This window comes from Melospiza melodia, chromosome 1, assembly GCF_035770615.1.
Source record: "Melospiza melodia melodia isolate bMelMel2 chromosome 1, bMelMel2.pri, whole genome shotgun sequence".
Lineage (NCBI taxonomy): Eukaryota > Metazoa > Chordata > Aves > Passeriformes > Passerellidae > Melospiza > Melospiza melodia.
Genome location: NC_086194.1, coordinates 81,740,709 through 81,759,373, shown reverse-complemented (window position 1 = coordinate 81,759,373; position 18,665 = coordinate 81,740,709). Strand labels below are relative to the sequence as shown.

Sequence of the window (18,665 nt, the reverse complement as noted above, 5' to 3'; positions counted from 1 at the left end):
CACTCTGGAGCAGCTGAGTCTGGCATCAGCACAGATCCAGTAGTGCCTGATGTTTTTCTCAGCCCTGTGACTGAGACAGTGGCACCAGCAAACCAGCATGCCACCTGGAGACAGCAAACCTCCATGGTCACTCTGCTGCAGAAAAACCCGGAGTAGTGATGCTTCAATAACACAATATTCTTGCCAGGCTCCAAATGTTTTATCGGAGCTCAGCAGCAGGAATGGTCTTTGAAAAATAATTCTGCACTTCTGGAGCTGCTGGCAGCTTCTCTGCCAAACGTTCTACCCATGCAAATTCAAGTCTCTGAGTGTAGGGCTTCCCCTGGCAGGCAGCAGCTGAGCAGCGCACGGGAACTGACAGATCACAAGTAGTTTTAATTTCCCTTTTATCCTGCTTGAGTGACAGAAAATCCTTCCATGGTGAAATCCTGCTCAGAGAGAGACTCAGCTCTGGGGAGCTGAAGAGCCATGCACCCACAGCAGAAATCTGGGCTCCCCACATGGCATTCATGGGCATTCAACAACCAAAAATGCTGCATTCTTGGGGTAGCATCACCATCATGGGAGAAGAAAGCAGGTTTTTCATGATATAGAAATGCTAAGTCAACCTAATTTTTGTCTGTACTTGCCTTCAGCAGGCCTTCCCTAAAGCTGTAACATTACTTGCTTTTTTTTTCTAGCAGTGATAGTACTGAGGACTGATCACTGACACGGGAAGGAGTTTGAACTCCTTGGTGATTCCCATGAAAAGGGGGAACTCAACAAAACAGAGAAATCCTACAGCTTGGTTATTACCTGTGGGCAATTAAAAAGAAACAATATGAAGTAGTCATGGAGTTCTTATGGCACAGTAACTGGAGAACCAGCTACAGCTGGTTATACATTGGGTGCTATTGAAGCAAAATTTGGAAGTATTTTCACGGGGGATGAGCTGATGTCATCATGTTAGGAGCAGATGTGATTTATCACTAGCTAGAAATCTCACCCTGTCATGTGCCTCTGGTAGTTCTTTAGTTATGAACTTTTCTGACATCACATTTTAGGGCGCTACATTTTCCTGTATCAGCAGATATTGATCCCATAGCCCTGGAGCTCTCTAGCCTGCTACCTGAATGCAAAATGTGTCCATGGCTCATTGTGAGACTGCAAAAACAGTATGGTTTCATTTTTTTAAAAAGAATACTGTTCTCATTTTTCTTAAATATAGTTCTCATTGTACTTTGGAACATATGGTCTGCATTTGGCAGGTGCTGAGCTTCTTTCCTCTGCTGAGTGCTTTTTCACTTTGCCCTCATGGCTTCTAGGCAGAATGAGGGGACTTGCCTTTTCTATACGTCAGTATATTTTACTGATTTCTAAAAAGCAAGTTACATGACAGTCCTGCAATGACACCAGTTATGGTTACTTACATGCTGAGCTTGCAGGAAAATACAACTTAGCATTATCACAAGTGCTTCTTCCTTTCCTAACTGTAAATTGCTGAAGTGATCCCCAGACCTATTGCATAAAACTGTCATGCATATACTTAGGAATTCATTTCATCCACTAGACAGCATTAATTTTTAGAATGGATTCTTTAAATTTAACTCTGACACTAAGTTGTGACTTGAATTGTACACTGTTATAAACAATTTCTATTGAGTCAAACTTCACATATAAACCGATCTTTTAGAAGACAAGTTTCTGCAGAATCTAAGAACCATCAAAGTATTTCTCTGCAGTCTATTATTCCATGATAAGTGTGCATTTATCTTTAAATACACGTAGTAAACAAGTAGTGTAAATGATTAAAAATAAGGTAATGGTTGTTAATATTCAAAAATAAATGGCAACTTATTTCTCCTTGTAGAAAGATGACTCTCCTGAGAAACACCCTGGTCTGAGCAGGAGTGCATTTGATGTGGATCCAATATTAGCTGACTTGGGTTGGGAAGCAGTGGTTCCAAATAAGCTTGGCTGGTGCCATCAGCTGAACTCCCTCTATTTCAGGAATACAAGATCTCACCTCTAGAGTCTCATCTCAGCATGGCTGGTGACTTTTAACCCATCCTGCACAGATTCCTCCATCTCTCTTGGCCTCCACTCCCTTTATTCCATCCTTCCACCCCTGATGAAAATTGCAAAGTACTGTGGGTTTCCCCAGAGCCTGCCACTGGGAAAGAAATTCAGGACAACACTGGGAGCAATGGTCATGATTCCTATCATTATAAAGTGCTAAATAAATAATGAAATATTTCATTTTAATCACAGTTCATTTCTCTTAGGTCAAAGAAAATATACTAAATGGGAAGTAACATAAAATTAAGAATGTGTTGTGAGGAAGTCTGATTTAATTTTGTAGTATGAAAATTAACAAGAAAAACTCTAAATCACCATACAATTCTTAAGGAAGAAGAAGAAGAAGAAAAAGGAACAATTTCAGAGAGATTGTAATTTTATAAAGCAGGAAAAAGAGCTTGAGAACCGAATTTGTGATGCACCTTGTGCCCAGCACCTAGCCTTGGTTTCCCTTCATTTCCCTGCCTTTATCCCCTGCCTTTTGGTGAGAGGTAGGGGTTGTTGTAACCTTGCAGTGCAAACCTGCCTCTCTGTTTCTATTCTGCATGACAATGGTGTCACATTAGTGTCACTGATATGTCATCCCAACAGTCGTTTCACAATAGCAATAAACCTACTGGATAGTGACTCTTGCCATGTAGAAAGTCCCAGAAAAATCTATTTCTAACTGTAGTAAATATGCATTTACCTCTAAATGACTGCAAACACTTATTTTAAAAAGAAACCAAAGCCTTTGATTTTCTTCTTTTTTTTTTTTTTTTGGGGGGGGGTGCGGGAGGGGCGATCGTTTGTTTGTTTTGTTTTTATAAGGGTACAATAACTCAGCAGTTACATCTCCCACCTTTTGCTGTTTCCATAAGACATTAAATGCTCTCAGTAGCTTGTCCCAGACTCTGTGCCTAAACACTAAACACACATAAAACGGTCTTGCCTTTCTCAACTGCACAAAGCCTGTTTCTCTCCTTAAACATCTCAAAGCAGATGTCTGTTTACAGATTCTTTTAAATGTTGGCGATAGGACTGGCTTCCTCCCCACCCCACTTTCCCTGTTTTTCCCCATCTCTCCCTCCTCTTCCTGTCTTCCAGCCTCTGTTGACTAGCAAGCAACATGCTAGGAAATCCATTCCAGTGCTGATTTCCCTTCCATTTTCACTCCCTCCTCTCTTTCTCTTTCCCTTTCCCTTCTTCTGTGCAAAGCATTTGCAATGTTTAGTTTGTTGGCAATTTAAGTGTCTGCAGATGTCTTAGAATAACAGTGACACATAATCTGGCTGCGCACAGAACAGATAGGGTTACGCAGCTGATGGGAGAATAAAATCCCTTTGAAGAAAAGCCAAGGACACACAGAAGGGAAAAGTGGGTGCCCCTGTCTAGAAATCTACTCCACAAACAGGGCATGGGCCTCTATTCTCGTGTTAAGAGCCTATTAAGCATTTGGGTGTTGCTGTTGCCCGTGTGGCTTGTTTCATGCCACGCTCTGAATACAGCCCAGCATCTCCCCTCAGTCTCCACGGGGGGAGGCTTCTGTTGGGACAGCAGGCTCAGCCAGGCATGATGGCAGGACAAGGGGACCGGCTGGAGCAAAAGGCTTTTGGATTGGGAAATACTCTGTCAGAGAAAAGGGAGAGGTTGGGAGAGGGCAGAAAGGGGAGAAGGAGGCGGAGAAGGGGAGCGGGACAAAGCAGGCTGCTGGGTATTCAAGGCATCCTAAACCCTCAATAGGGCATTGTCCCCAGGCGGGGGGGACCAGGGGCTGCTTCCCCCGGAGGTGGCCAGCTGAAAGGTAGCCTGGGGGGCCCAAGGTGGCCCTGGAGGCACAGCCCCCCTGCAGCTAGGCAAGTATGGAGCTTCTTCCCCAAAATTCACGTGGTGCTGGCTGCGTTTATTCAGGCCCCAGCGACCAGCTGTCAGGAGCCAGTGAATGACGAGAGATTTTTTAATGATGGCGCTTTCAACCATAATGATCAGTTTGTGTTGCTTTCCATTTTCAAAGCTTTTTTTTTTTTCCAAGAGAAAAGGCTGAAACCTTCCTTTAATGAAACACGGAGCCCAAGACCCTCCTTTGCATGTGGGCTCCTCTCCACTCCCAGTGGAGGAGCTCATTGTCATGGGCTTTTCAAGCCCACAAAGACAAGCCCTGCTAATACTCCACAGCCCGTTTCACATGTTCATTCATGCCCTTTTTTTATTATTATTATTTTTTTTTATCAGTCTAGTTTCAGCAAACAATCCGGGGTAAGCATTTTTGATTTGGGCTTTAGGAGGAGGAAAGGAGGAGGGAGGATTGTTTCAGATCAGGGGAAGTGGTAAAGCTTTTACTTAACTACAAGCACATGAATATGCTCACAGAAATCACTGGAAATGCAATATACCTGCCAGAGGCTTTAGTACTCTTCCCAGCTCAGTCATTCCACAGTGCAAGTACTACAATTCGCCACAGGTAAAATATGGTAAACAACACTTTCCTCCTTTGTACAGTGTTAGGAGCCTAAAAAAAGGGCCTAAAAAGCCAAGTGACATTACTGTCTGCATCCATAAACTCAGCAGTAAGTTCGAGCACTTTACAGCATTGGTGTCCTTCAGCATGAGAAATGGGTAGAAAGGGAAAAAACCAAAAACCCTCAGGATAAATGAGCCATTTAAGACATATTTAATTTTTAACAAAAATGAATGATCCAGGTGATCTGACTGCAAGTACTGCTTTGATCCCATTTTTTTAGCATGTTTGTTAACATATAGAGGAGGAGAGACTGAAAGGAGACTGAAACTGAGGAATGGGCTTCCAGTGATTCCAAACAGCATTAGGCAAGACCAGCAGAGCCTGTTGCACCGAGATAGCAAAGTGTTGGTATGCAGTTCAAAACTGCTACAAGATTCACAAAGTTAGTGGCAATTTTCAACACAGGGTGTGTGTCAAACATATTCCTACTGTTATTTGAAGATGTTGCCCAAAGTTCAGACTTGACAGTTTAAGGGTTTTTCCTGCTGCACCTTGTTCCTCCTGTGGGATCCAAACCAAGGTCCTAAGCACTTTAGTGTTGCCTCTGTCAAAGAAGAAAATGGGATTAATCAGAATAAGGCCTGTAACACCTGAGCAGGAAGAAACATAAAAAAGATAGCAAAAGGGTCGTGGAACACCAAGCAGGAAAAGAACCTGACTTTCAGCTGGAAGAAAGGGGTGTTGTCTTGCCAGAAAAGTCCGTTCCACTTGTTTAAAATTGGGGAAATCAGGTGGACAGCAATGTGCTCATTGCTGTGTGTCCGCTACATGGTTATATTTTATGATGCTGAGTCAGAAGGAACCAAATCCCTCTGAGGAACAGACAGTCCTTTAAATTTACAAAAAATGTTAATACTTTCCAAAATGGCCAGATCGTGTTGATCTGCTTGTATGCATTCTGTAAATGAAGACTAATTAAACACTTGCTGAAGCAGAATGGTTTTATTTTGGTTGCTCATGTGCTTAAAATTTCCTGTCTGTTATTAGTTTGCTGAATTGCCATTGCATGCAACATGAACTGAAGCAGAAGCTTTATCAGGGCTGTCATTCTACTTCCCTCTCTGCAGCCTTAATATAAAACCAGTGCAATTTAAGATTGCTTGAATTTAGGCTGATGAATATAAGATTGATTTAATTCAACAAAGCATTTTACTCACATACCAAGACTATCTTGTGCTTCAGTCACACTTCTTCTTCTCCATCAAATCCCAAATCACAAGCTGAACCTCCCTTACCATGCTGGCACATCTTAGAAAACGGTCATGTTACATCAGAGAATTGAGGTTACTGATTTTACACTACAAAAACTTCTACAGTTATGGCTTTATTGCCTTAAGTAGCTGTTTTTCTTATTTCCTTTTTTCTTTTTGCTGTTTCTGTTAAGAAAATAAAAAAGGAATACAGAAACTTGAAACATGAACTGAACTTTTCTCTAGATGATCAAACGACGAGAAAAGTCACACCAAGAGACAGGGAGAAGAAAATCAGGTGCTGGGCTCAAAGTGAAGGATCTTCTAAAAAGATTAAACAGAAAGGTAGGACCCAAGAGTCACAGATGCTTTTGTTTATTATTTCTCCATAGCAAGTATCTGGATACAGAAGAATCCTATAAATATAAAGAATGTAGTGCATAAAGGTGTCTCAAAAATAAACCCAAAAGGCCTAAACCTATCACTAATCCCCCAGATGAGAGATTGCAACACTGAAATGAACTAATCTGGGCCCCACTGTTGCTTCTTACCAAGCTATGGGGATGTGACAAGGGAAATAATGGGGAGCTGAGTGAGTGAATGGGAGGATTCCAGCCACCAGGGCCATGCTGGGGAGCTGAGCCCCCTCTCCACCTCAGCACAGGCACTGGGAAACTCAATACCCTGCCTGGGGACTGCCTGAGCTTGTTTTTCCCTTGAGTGGAAAACACATAGGGCATGGTCTGTCCTGAAGAAATTAGAGACTGAGAAGACCAATTAAGTCATTCAGCTTGACTCCCTGAGGCCAATTGAAAGACTGTTCTCTCTCCTAGATACTCTATTGTGGTTTTTTTCAGGGCAATTTTAAAAGTCCCAAGTGACAATGCTTTCATTATTTCCCTGAGGACATTAGTACACAATCCAATATATTTCACTGTGGAGAAGTTTTTCTTGAAATTCCTGTTAAAATTTCACTCTTAATTTCCTTCCATTTACTTAGTTGTGTTTTTAGCTATAGTAAAAAATCCTCTTTGCTTTTAAAATATTGATGGAATGTCACAATGTCCTGTCTTTATTATGAAAATTTTCTTTTTTTTAATTTTTTTTTTTTTAATTCAGGCCTTTCCTAAATTATGCTGATCCTCCCTGGGCGCCTTTCCCATACACAGTGTATCTGCTGTATGATCCAAGATTCCAGATGAAAGTTCTCATACAGCTTTGATGCATAAGATATTTCCCCTGCCTCTGCAACACATTGATTGTTTAGGGTGGTTTTGTTTAACTCATGTCAGCTCACACTAATTTCTCTGCCCAGTCTCATCAATAGCTGTCTGGCATCAGCACCAGTCCCCAGTCCTTTTTCCTTCTGTGTTTGGAATTATATCTTCCAGTGTCCATCAGATCATATATTTTCTAAAATATCACAATTCATGCTCATTTTTTCTGTACTAGATTTCCCAGCATGAAGTAATGCATATTTGTAATAGCAATCACATCACATCATTTTCATGGACAGGGTCTTTTTCTGTGTCCAGTGGTGTAATGCAGGATGAAGAACTCCCTGCTTCATTACTCATCATTACACTTCACTATTGTCTTTTACAGTTTTTGATATATGCTACACTTTCTTCTGTAAAAATATCTCAGGTTTTAGAAAAATATTTCAGGAAATACATTGGGAAGAATTCAGAAAAATGTAAGTCCATTCCAATAAGGCATTGAAAATTCTATGGTTACACTGATCTTTTTAAAATTTCTTTTTATTTTAGAGATCTGAGGCATTTTCAAGGATCCCTCTTAATTTTTTGTAATAATTGTTGTATGTACCATTCTGCTCAAAGTTTTTGAACATTCTCCCATTACATGTTTATTTCAAAAGTAGTTGATATTTAGGTAGCAGGATTAGTAGGTAATTCTATTATTATGCTAAATCATACTGCCATCCAGACTTGTAAACTTGGTGGAATGATGTTTTCAGACTTTTTTTCATCCTTCATAGCAAGTGTTATGTTGAAAAAAACATTTTTTCCCTGCAAGTTTTGTAAAGAATGTTCCTGCATGAATGCAGAGTCAGTGCTGATCCAGGGAGCACCACAAGAAAAAGCATGTGTGTGGCAGCAGTAGATGTCTGAATGATCCTGATTATTTGCACAAAACAAGGCATCCATATGTCACTGTTTAAGTCCAAATGAAGAAATTGTCAGGAAAAAGATAAAGTCACCCAGATTTGCCAGCCCTGTCTTATTCTAACAATACCCTGCTTTGGCAAAATGTCTTTCTGGACAGAGGGTTCATAATCTCTTATGACAGTCACTGGAGATAGACTGTGTCAATATGAATGACTTTACCTTTTACAAATGCCATCTGTATTATGAATGTTAATTTGAAGGTGACATAATTTTCTTGCAAAACCCATTAGGTTTTTATGCTCTTGGCAAGCAGCTCTGCTTTGATGATTAGACATAGTAACTCTTCTTTTAGCAAGGAAGCTTAAATATTTGTCTCGGCTCTGTAACCAGACATGATTAAACTTAAAGTTGTGTTAATGATCTGACACATCTTTCTACATTTAGCTATTTAAGCACAACACTTTAATTATGGCTATATAATCATCAATATCTATAATGACACATTGTGGGTAATGCTGTCAAACAGGATAAGCATGCTCCTGCTCTTTCAAAGCCTTTGTGATCACACAGCCCTTGTTATACAGCATCTTTCATTCAGCACTAAATTACACTAAACCCTACCTCTTTGATATCTCTTTCTATCAGATATAGTGATTGGTTCTCGTAAAAAGAAAAGTTTTCAACTCCACTGTATGTTTTCTGGTGGTTGGGTATTTTTGTCTCCAAAATGATCACAGCTATGATGGTCATTACAATAAATCCTCAAACAATAATTTCAAACGGGTGAGGGCTAAATGGGCAAGGAAATTCAGGCCTCCCAAAGATTCAATATGCTACTGCCAAGGTGGGAGCATGGGGGTACATTGCATTTCTTACTGTACAGATTTCAGATGTCTCCAGCTCTAGGCAGCAGATGTGAGAACATGCTGAGGACCTATATTTTAATTCTGTCACTTTAATTTTACTTCAGGTAGCTAATTTCTTTGATGGCTTTGGCCCTGGTTGACTAATTACACAAGAGGGAGGAAGGAAGTATTACCCTTATTTTACAAATGTGGAATCCACTATAGAGAGATTAAATGCTTGCCTAAGGAAATGTAAGAAACTTGAGGCAGAGTCAGGAAGGCCCATTTAAGCTGTTCTTCAGATCTAGATCTCCTTAGGCTCTGATTCCAGCATTGTAACAAAAAAGCCTTTCTCCCTCACTTGTCTCAGCTATGTCAGTTCAAAAATGCTTTAAACTGGACATGTTGAGACAATAGACTGTAGCTCCATTTGCTCCCTTGGTTATTTTGTTTGTTTGTTTGTTTGTGTTTTTTTTTATTTTCTAATGAAGTGGCTAGTTCTTCTTTTCTGTGCAGGTTTTTGTACCATGGCAATCCCCATTTAGTAAAGCCTTGAGCAACGTAGCTAACATCTGTCACAGACTGTTTTTATCTTCCTTGTCTCCCCAGGGAAGGAGTGTTGTTTCACTATGATTTTTGCAAACGTGTGTGCTGCCAGGTATTTGTGTCTGAGGAGGCAGGTGGAGGTGAAAATGCACCCTACCAGCCATGCTGATGAGGTTATAGCAGTCTCTGCTCTCCCAGGGACACTGCTGTAGGCAGGGCTGACTCAAACCTTCTTGGCAGCACATGCAAAATGTTGTGTTTCTCTCCCGGAGCAGTGTTGTCAGAGCTGGGCTGCCCCAGGTGTGGGAAGGGAAGGCGGGGAGGGCAGAGCTGGAAACAGATCCAAGAGAGGCCTCAGACAGCTGGCATGTCTTCTCAGGAAGAGGTGTCAGGGGAACAGAGAGCAATTACTGACCTCACGTTTTGGCAGCAGCTTTGAGTCCCCACAGGTCTGGCACAGACAGAGTGGGCAGCATGGCTGTGGTCACTTTGCTGCCACTAGAGCCCTGCCCAGGCAATGGCAAGGGTTGCCTTTCTCCCCACCCTTTGGCCCCAGCCTTTTCCTGTCCTCCAAGGGTGGAGGAACTGAGGACATTCTAGCACAGCAAGAATGGTTGCTCTACCATCTCACAGATGGATGTAGGGCTGTGGGGCCATGAACCTCAGGAGCTGCCACAGCCCTTGAGGCCTTACAGGCTCACTCATGGAAACTGGGATATCCATAGCCTGGAGGCAATGGGAACCAGATAATGCCTCTGGCTTTTAGGTGGCAGAGTTTAGGAAACACATTCCGGTAGGGCTGGAATTGTGGAATTGCTCTTCAGAGCCAAATGCACCCCATCGAGTGTAGCTCCTTGCAGGCCTACTGACCATTCACACAAAGTTTGGCCAAGCTTGTTCTATTTTCATAGAATATATCAGGTTTAGTTGTAGGGTGTTCTCTAATGAAATATAGCTTTATTTTTGAAACACTCATCCACCTCTCTTTTGGCCCAACCACTTCTGTGGTGCTACCTACCTGCCTGATGCTGGCTTTTGCTAGCTTCTGGATAAACTCAGAGCTACAAGGCTGGATGCCAGCTGGCCAGAAATGAGGTCTACAATGTAGATTTCCTCAGCATTGGACTAACAGATGGTCAGAAAGAGGAGGCCCCTCTGTTGGAGTGTTGCACTGGCAGCTGCTCTCAGGAGCGGCACCAGCTGTTGAGCATTTTCTTTCCCAGGCTGAGGAGGGGCACAGGCCATTTCTCAGGGCTCAGGTTGTGGCTCCTTGAGGGTGTCTGTTACCAGCTGAGGTGAATGAAAGTACTGAATTCAGCCAGCACAGGTGGGCTCTTCATTGCTGTGTGGAAAGGAGCTGATCTATGCCACTTGGAAATCTCCCTGAATATGCCTGATCTTATTGGCAAAGTAGAAGTGGCCCTTGTCTAGCATTCAGCTTGGTTAGGTGCCATGGCCATCCAAGTCTGATGAAGTATTTTTTCATGGTGTTCAGCAATCTGGGGTATGATTCAACATTTTCTTTAGAGATCAACAAGAAGCCTCTCTTGGCTTATTCTTTCACATTCATCTTAACACTTTCCTTCCTGCCCTTCCGGTTCTCTCCTCCATCTGTGACTTCTTTTAGACCTTCCAGATGGGGTGCCTGCAATGCTGAGATGCAAATGAGCCAAAGCCGATCCCAAATTTTACTTATTGTTTTGTTTTCATATAGGAACATCTTCCAAATGCCTGTAAGCAAGCTGAAAATGGTAATCTGCAGAGATCTAGCTTCTTCATAATTCAAGTTGATCAAATAAATCTCTGCAGACGGTTTTTTAACTGAAGCACAGACCTACACAGCATCAGTGTTGTGATGCCACAATTTTTTTTTCCTTCTGCTTGTTAGGAAAAAGGTATACTGACATTTCTGCCATAGATAAATTGTCCCTGGTGTTATTTTTAACATGAATTACATCAAAGCTTGGTACAGAAAATATGCTGTCTCCATGCCATGACTTTGGAGGAAAAAAAAATTGAGGCAGAAGTTTTTTAATTAAAAAAAAAAGTCCATACAGCAACATTGTTCATCATTCACTGTTGAACCCTCAAGCTGACTCTTGAAAGATAACAGCAGGTTATAGGGAGACTAAACTGCATCCCACTCTAACCAGTAGTGAGCGTGATGCTGACTGAGGCAGTATGTCAGGAATACTTCTGCAGATTATCGCTTCAGAGTAGATGTCTCCCTAGACAGCTGTGGCTTTGGGGAAACACTGTGGTAAAGGAACTTTTATGGCAAAGCCCACTTATGCTTAGAGAAAAGCAACAGTTAATTTTCAAATAAGCTCAAATAAAGACACAGTTAATTTCTCACTTGTTTCACCATTGTAATTTGGAAAAACAGAAGTAAATTCTAAGGTCTCAGTGATTCAGAAACTGGCAGCTCTGTTAGTGTGGCGGAAATCTATACTATAGGCATTTACTTCTCCTTTCCTCTTTATTCCTGTCACCTCTGCCATTGGAATCAGATACTCTCCAAATTGAAAACAGGTATTTGATCCAAAAGAGTGCATTTCCCATTAAATGCAACGAATCCTGATGCAACCCGATTGGACACAAATGAACTGCAGAAAATGAAGGAAAAAGGCCAGTTTGCAATGTAGGTGCAGTCCTTTAATATGTCTAACTGAAGACCCAGGTGGCTGTGTAAAAAGGCCAATCAACTGCTATTACTGCAAGTGCTCAGCAAACCTTCCAGAATTTCCATCATTAAGTTTGAAGAATCTGGATCAGAATCAATTCTTTAACAGAGCTGGTTTTTTTTTTTTTAATAAGGACTGATACTTGCTCAGAAGAGAGTTTGAGGTTTTTTTCTTTTTGAAAAGCATTTCTGCCCTGTAAGATGGGCTTGACCCAGTTACCACTGACAGTGGTAAAAGTCAGCCATAGCTGTACTGAATACAACATATATGCTTGTGCCCAGGAGAGGTAATGGGAGTTGGATCAGGCCCCATGTGTGTGAAAACAGGCCACAGAAAATCTATTGCTTTAATTGCCTCCTAAAAGACTGACATGGTCTAATTTGCTTATGGTTAAACACAATAATTTATGATGAACAGGATGACTACCTTAAGCATTCAGCACCAATTACTAAACCTTCTCTTACCCCACCCCCTCCAAATATTGTTTTACTTAATTATGTTCATAACAACAGGAACATTTTCAATCCCTCAGAATATACCTTTGCTTGAAAAAAAAATAATCATTAGCTAAACTAATTCCTGGGTAAAACTCTGTGTTTCTTCCCACATACACATTCTGTATTGAGGTGCAGCATGCTCTGGCCGTCACTGCAATTTGCTGTGTTTAATGGTTGGAATATTTCACCTCCCTGTTAAATATCCCTTTGCCCTTTGTTAAGTTTGTTGCCTAGTAAATTGCATGTCTAGCTTCGAAGCTTATGTTGCTGCACCCCTGCTGCTTTAGCTCCTTATCTCCATAGGATTTGCTGTAGCACACACAGCCAGTGGATGAATTTGCACATATTTGCAGTGCCGAGCCTTGACTTTTACTGCTTGAATGTAAATGAAAAAAAGAAGGGGAAAAAAAAAAAAAGAAGTCATTTCCTTTTTGAGATCAGCAATTCATCATCACTAAAGCACTGGGAGGAAAATAGTTATCAGCTTCCCATTTTAGGTTATAACTTCAAAGTAAACCTTTGATTTGAATGCCAGACTCTGAATGCTGGGGAAAGGAGGGGGAAAGACAGTGGGGAGAGAAGGGAAGGAAGTAGGAGGGACTAGACCATCACCTTGTGGTGGTGACAGCATCCATCATCATGGAGAGAAAAACAGCATGCTAAGGTACCAGAAAACCACTGGTTTCTCACTTGCCTTGTTTGTGCTCATTCGGGAATTAAGGGAGACACTACATAAGTCCATAGTTAAATCTATTCTTACAATCAAAACTTGCTGTGATTCTTGTGGAAATGATCTGCCTTTAGGGCATTAAATTCTTACCTAATAAGAAAATGAAAAAACCTGCATTTTCACAGACTTCTGGATGACCGACTACATTGTACCCTCTAACTTGTGCTTTTTTTTTTTTTAATTTGGAGCAGTTAGATTCAGCATCCATTCATGGAGATATTTTTGACGAATTTCAATTAAAATCATTGACACTCTGTATCATAAACAGCCTGCTTTATTGCAACATGTTTTTAGAGTAAGGTAGAGGATTTAATTCCCTGCAGAGCTTGTTTAAGGGCTTGGTTTAAGTGCCTGCCTGAGCCCAGATCCATCTTAGAAGGAACCTGTTTTCCCACTTGTTATAGAGCAGCCCTTCGTGAGCTCCTTTACTTCCTCCTTTTCTGACTCTCTCATTCTCTCTCCCTCTTTTTAACATTTTATCATTCCGTAGCCAGCATACTCAAGGCTGTTTACAGCACTGATACCTTGCTGCATTAGTGCTGCATTGATTAGGGTTGAAAATAATCTCAGGAAGTCATGCGTAACTCCCACTCCTTGTCCTTTCTGCCATGTAAGCACATTCTTTTTGCCTGAATGAAAGGAGAATGTTCTGTATACAAGCCCTTTCCAGGCCTTGGAAATGTTCTGCATAGGTGCCTTTGACGACTTTCTTCGGCCTGTTTTTGTGTCAGTCTCCTGAAGCTATCATATATCAAAACTATGTTATTCCTTCATTCAGCTCCATTGTACTACCAAAAATACTGCTTAATCCATTTCCCCTGATGGGAGGAAGTGGGCTGTTTATTTTTGAAATGTGCATGCTATTCGCACGCACTAGGTTATTCAGTAAAAATCCCTATTAAAAGACCATTAATATACATGCTCTGGAAACACCTTTGCAGAAGTCTCTTAGGCTTTTAAAGAGAGCATGGAGAGCCTGATTCCTCAGAGTATTTTGTCATTTGTTTCCATCAAAGCACACCTCAGTGCCAGATTACATCTTACCACAGAGTTTATTTCTACAGTAAGCAGATATGCCTAATAAGACATTGGCAAGATTTAGACTTTAAATCACAGCCCATTCCAAACCCTAGGCTGCCTATTTAGGATCTTCACCCGTTTTCGTACAATCCCATCTTCAGTGGAGCAGCACCTAATCCTCTCCTTTCTCAGCAGAACATTCTTTTTGTCAGGAGGGTGTGAGGGGTAATTAAGGGGCCCAGCCCCCAGCTGTATTGTCGGTAGTCCTTTATTTGCAGCCTGCTGCTGCTGCGCTCAGCAGAAGGAGGGATGCTCTGCCTGAGGGAGCTCTGCCCCAGGGATGCTCTGGGACTGGGGCTCGACCCCCCTTCCACCTGCCACAGAAGGGCAAGAGCTCCCCCTGCGCTCTGAGCGCAGACTGCGTCCTCGGGAGAGGATCTCTCCTGTTTCCCCTGAAACCCACACTGTCATTTTGATCAGGCAGTTCTGTCTGTGTGAAGGTGACAAGTCATAGCTGGCATAAACAGGGCCTTAAACTATGTATCTACCATTGGCAAACAGGAAAAAAGGAAAGCAGAATTGCTGTTTTGCTAGAGCCATTTGAAATTAGTGGGGTCATTAAAAGCTTTTATTCAAATAAATAAATTCATAAAATTGCCTAGAACTCAATAGTGCAGGATGTCTAATCAATAGTAATTCATTTTCAGAATTGCTGTCTGTTTCAAAGCCAGGAATTGCAAGAGGTAAATCATGACAAACACTGCACGCACAGACAGGATCCATTATATCACAGCAGGGGTCACGCTGGAATCACTTCATCTGTTTTTAAGGTTTGAAAGCCCAGGATGCAGCGGATTTTCAAACAGGCCCATCTGTGTGATATTTCTGGCCACAGAGCTCTGGCTTCCCTACCAGAGAACGGTGGTAACTAAATCTCTGTGATGTACTCCATGCCACGGGCTGGATTATTTGCATTAGGAGTAATCTTCTGGTGACTCTGCAGGTGTTTGTACTTGGCAGAATGAATTAAAGGGCTGTGCCTAAGCAACTTTTTTCTGAACATTATTTTGGCTTGAAAATTATTAGAATGGGTAGCTGAACTTTTGGAGATGTAATCTCTGCCCTGTGCTATAATTAAGGACTAATTTCTTATGCAAAAGGAGCAAAGATGGAGTGGGGCCACTGTTTCTCCATTCTTTTCCTGCTGAGTTTTCTGAATAACAACAACAAAAAAGCTAAATGCCCCTAACAGGAATTTTCTGACAGCAAAATCTAGTTCATTTAAAGTCCTGGTTTTAATTCTGCCCATGGATGATTGCGAGAAATTCACTTTTATAGTTTGGAGGCATTCCACCTGGAAAAAACTAGCTCTGGTAAATGAAATTTCCATCTGTTAAAAAATGGGAGGGAGTGGAGGGGGCAGGGAATAAATGATGGTCTATGTAGATTAGGGCTAACAATTTCAAAAACAGGAACTAAAGTTAGCCTTGTGTATTCATACTCAGACACAAATAAATATATAGTTCTTTGGGAAATTGTGCTAAGCCTCTGCTAGCTCTGCTTGTTTAACCTGACCTCATCATTTCAGGCCACAGTCAGCTGCGCAAATGTGGATGAGAGAGAAACTAGTGCTCATCCTTTTTTGTGACAGCACTGACCCATGTCCCAGGGAGCAGAGCCTGTGTTTCTCTCTTCCTGCAGAGGAGTGAGGTGCCAGTCCATGCTAGAGCCTGTGGATCTGTTCATGGATAAAGGTTAAAAAATCCATTCTGCTTTGATGTCCAAAAGGCAGACTTTGGTCTGTTTAGGAGACTGGTTCAGAGAGTGCCCTGTGAGGCAGTCTTGCAGGGCAAAGGAGTCCAGGAAGTCTGAACATTCTTCAAGAAGGAAATCCTAAGGGCACAGGAGCAGGCTGTCCCCATAGGCCAAAAGCTGACCCAGAGGGGGAAAAGACCAGCCTTACTGAACAGAGAGCTTTGTTTAGAACTCAGGAGAAAAAAGAAAAGATTACCATTTTTGGAAGAAGGGGAAGGCCACTCAGGAGGACTACAAGGTTGTTGTAAGGTTATGGTAGGAGAAAATTCAAAGGTCCAAAGCCCAACTAGAAATTATTCTCACTACTGTCATAAAGTCTATAAACTATGTTTCTATAAATACCTCAGCAACAAAAAGAGGGCAAAGGAGGATCTTCATCCTTTATTGGATACAGAGAAAAACACAGGGATGAGAAAAAGGCCGAGGCACTCAATGCCTTCTTTGCCTCAGACTAATATAAAGACTAGTTGTTCTCTAGGTAACCAGTCCCCTGAGCTGGAAGACAGAAGAGGGAGCAGAAAGAAGCCCCCAAATCCAATGGTAAACACTCAGTGATCTGCTGCTTCACTTAGACATATTCAAGTCTATGCAGCCAGATGGGATTCACCCCAGGGTACTGAGGGAGCTGGCAGAAGTGCTCACTGAGCCACTTTCCATCATTTATCAGCAGACCTAGAGGAAGGGCCCTGAGGAGGATCCAGGGATCTATAGCCCTGTCAGCCTGACCTTGATGCCAGGGAAGGTCGCAGAGCATGTCATCTTGAGTAGCCACCACATAGCACTTACACAACAACCAATGCATCAGGCCCAGCCAGCATTGCTTTATGAGAAGCAGGTTCTGCTTGGCCAGATGTGCTGGTTTTGGCTGGGGTAAGGGTAATTTTCTTCACTGTGGCTGGTATGACGTTGTGTTTTGGATTTGTGCTGAACAAATTTTTTTATAAGTTTGTTGATAACGTAGAGATATTTTTGTTATTGCTGTGCAGGGCTTACAAAGAGCAAAGGCCTTTTCTGCTTTCCGTACTGCCAGGCTGGCAAGGAACATGGGGGTGCTTGGGAAGCTGGGAGGAGACACAGCCAGGAGAGGTGACCCCAACTAACCAAAGTGGTGCTCCAGACCACGTGACATCACGCTCAGTATGTAAAGTGGGAGGAAGAAGGAGGAAAGGGAGGACACTTGGAGTGATGGCATTTGTCAACCCAAGTAACCATTACATGTGATAGGGCCCTGCTCTCCTGGGGATGGCTGAACACCTGCCTGCCCATGGGAAGGAGTGAATGAATTCTTCAGTTTCCTTTTCTGCAGTGCAAGGCTTTTGCTTTTCCTGTTAAACTGTCCTTTTCTCAACCCACTAGTTTACCCTTCCAATTCCCTAACTTATCCCTCTGGTGGGAGAGAGTGAGCAGCTGTGTGGGGCTTGGCTGCTGGCTGGGGTTAAACCACAACACTCACCTAATCTTCTTCTGTGACTTGACCTCCTTCTATGGCTTAGAGGGTGAGAAAAAGACTATGGATATTGTCTACCTAGAATTCAGTAAAGCTTTTGACATTTTCTCCCGCAGTGTTGTCCTGGAGAAACTTTCTTTCTATGGTGTGGATGGGTATACTCTTTACTGTGTGGAAAAATGGTTGGATGTCCAGGCCCAGAGAGTAGTGGGGAATGGAGTTAAATCCAACTGATGGCTGGAGTTAAATCCAGCTGATGGCTGGTCACAAGTTTCCCAAGGCTCAGTACCGAAGCCAGTCCTATTTAATATCTTCATTGATGGCCTGGATGAGGGGATCAAAGTCACCCTCAGTTCAGAGACAGCACCAAACTGAACAGGGGTGTTAAACTGATGGAGGAAGGAATGTGGACAGACTGAATCAAAGGACTGAGGCCAATTGTGGGAGGTTCAACAAGGCCAAGTGCCAAGTCCTGCACTGGGGTCACGACAACCCCAAAAGGTGTTAGTCTGGGGGAAGAGAGGCTGGAAAGCTACTCAGTGGAAAAGGATCTTGAAAATCCAAAATATAAGAATACCTCTTACTGAATCTTGACATTATTGTAGAATTTTTCATGGTACTTGCAATTGGGTCACAATGATGAAAACAGCTCTTCATGTGAAGTCTTGCTATGACTGGCACAAAATCAAATATTTAGTTATCTGTCGTCCATTATATACTGAAACATATTATATTTATGATGTAATGAAATATTCAAGCTTAATGCTGAGACAGTTATATCTTAGTCTTAAAATTCTGCGAGTTCCTGAAAATGTACTTTGCATACACAAGATGTATATTTCATATAAAAAGATGTGCACTGAAATATTAATATTTCCCTGAACTCTCTGCATTGTATTCTGCAGAATATGACATACTTAAATGCACTCATTACATCTGGAAGTTTACTGGCTTCCACTAAATTGTGCTGTATCACTCATCTTATGTCATCCATGGTCTGTCATTCTTATTTGAGCTCAAGCCCATTCCAGCTTTTCTGCACTTTACCCAGTTGCCCCAAATCTTGTGCTCATCTCAAAGAAAAGCCCTGAGAAACAAGGTTCATTTTATGCCTGTCTCTGAAATGTACTTTTTCTACCAAGCACAAACAAATCTTACCGAAAGTGCTTTTTCTTTTGACAATAATGCTTGCTGTTCAGCTTTC

General features: G+C 42.0%; 1 long non-coding RNA gene across 1 annotated transcript in view; it reads right to left on the bottom strand.

Moving 5' to 3' along the window:
- Window positions 1-3,899: 3,899 nt before the first annotated feature.
- Window positions 3,900-18,665, bottom strand: part of LOC134429867 (uncharacterized) — a 69,038-nt gene continuing 54,272 nt past the window's right edge. The window contains exon 3 of the long non-coding RNA XR_010030667.1: window positions 3,900-5,102. This is a non-coding gene — a long non-coding RNA (uncharacterized LOC134429867). The remainder of the gene's footprint in view (window positions 5,103-18,665) is intronic.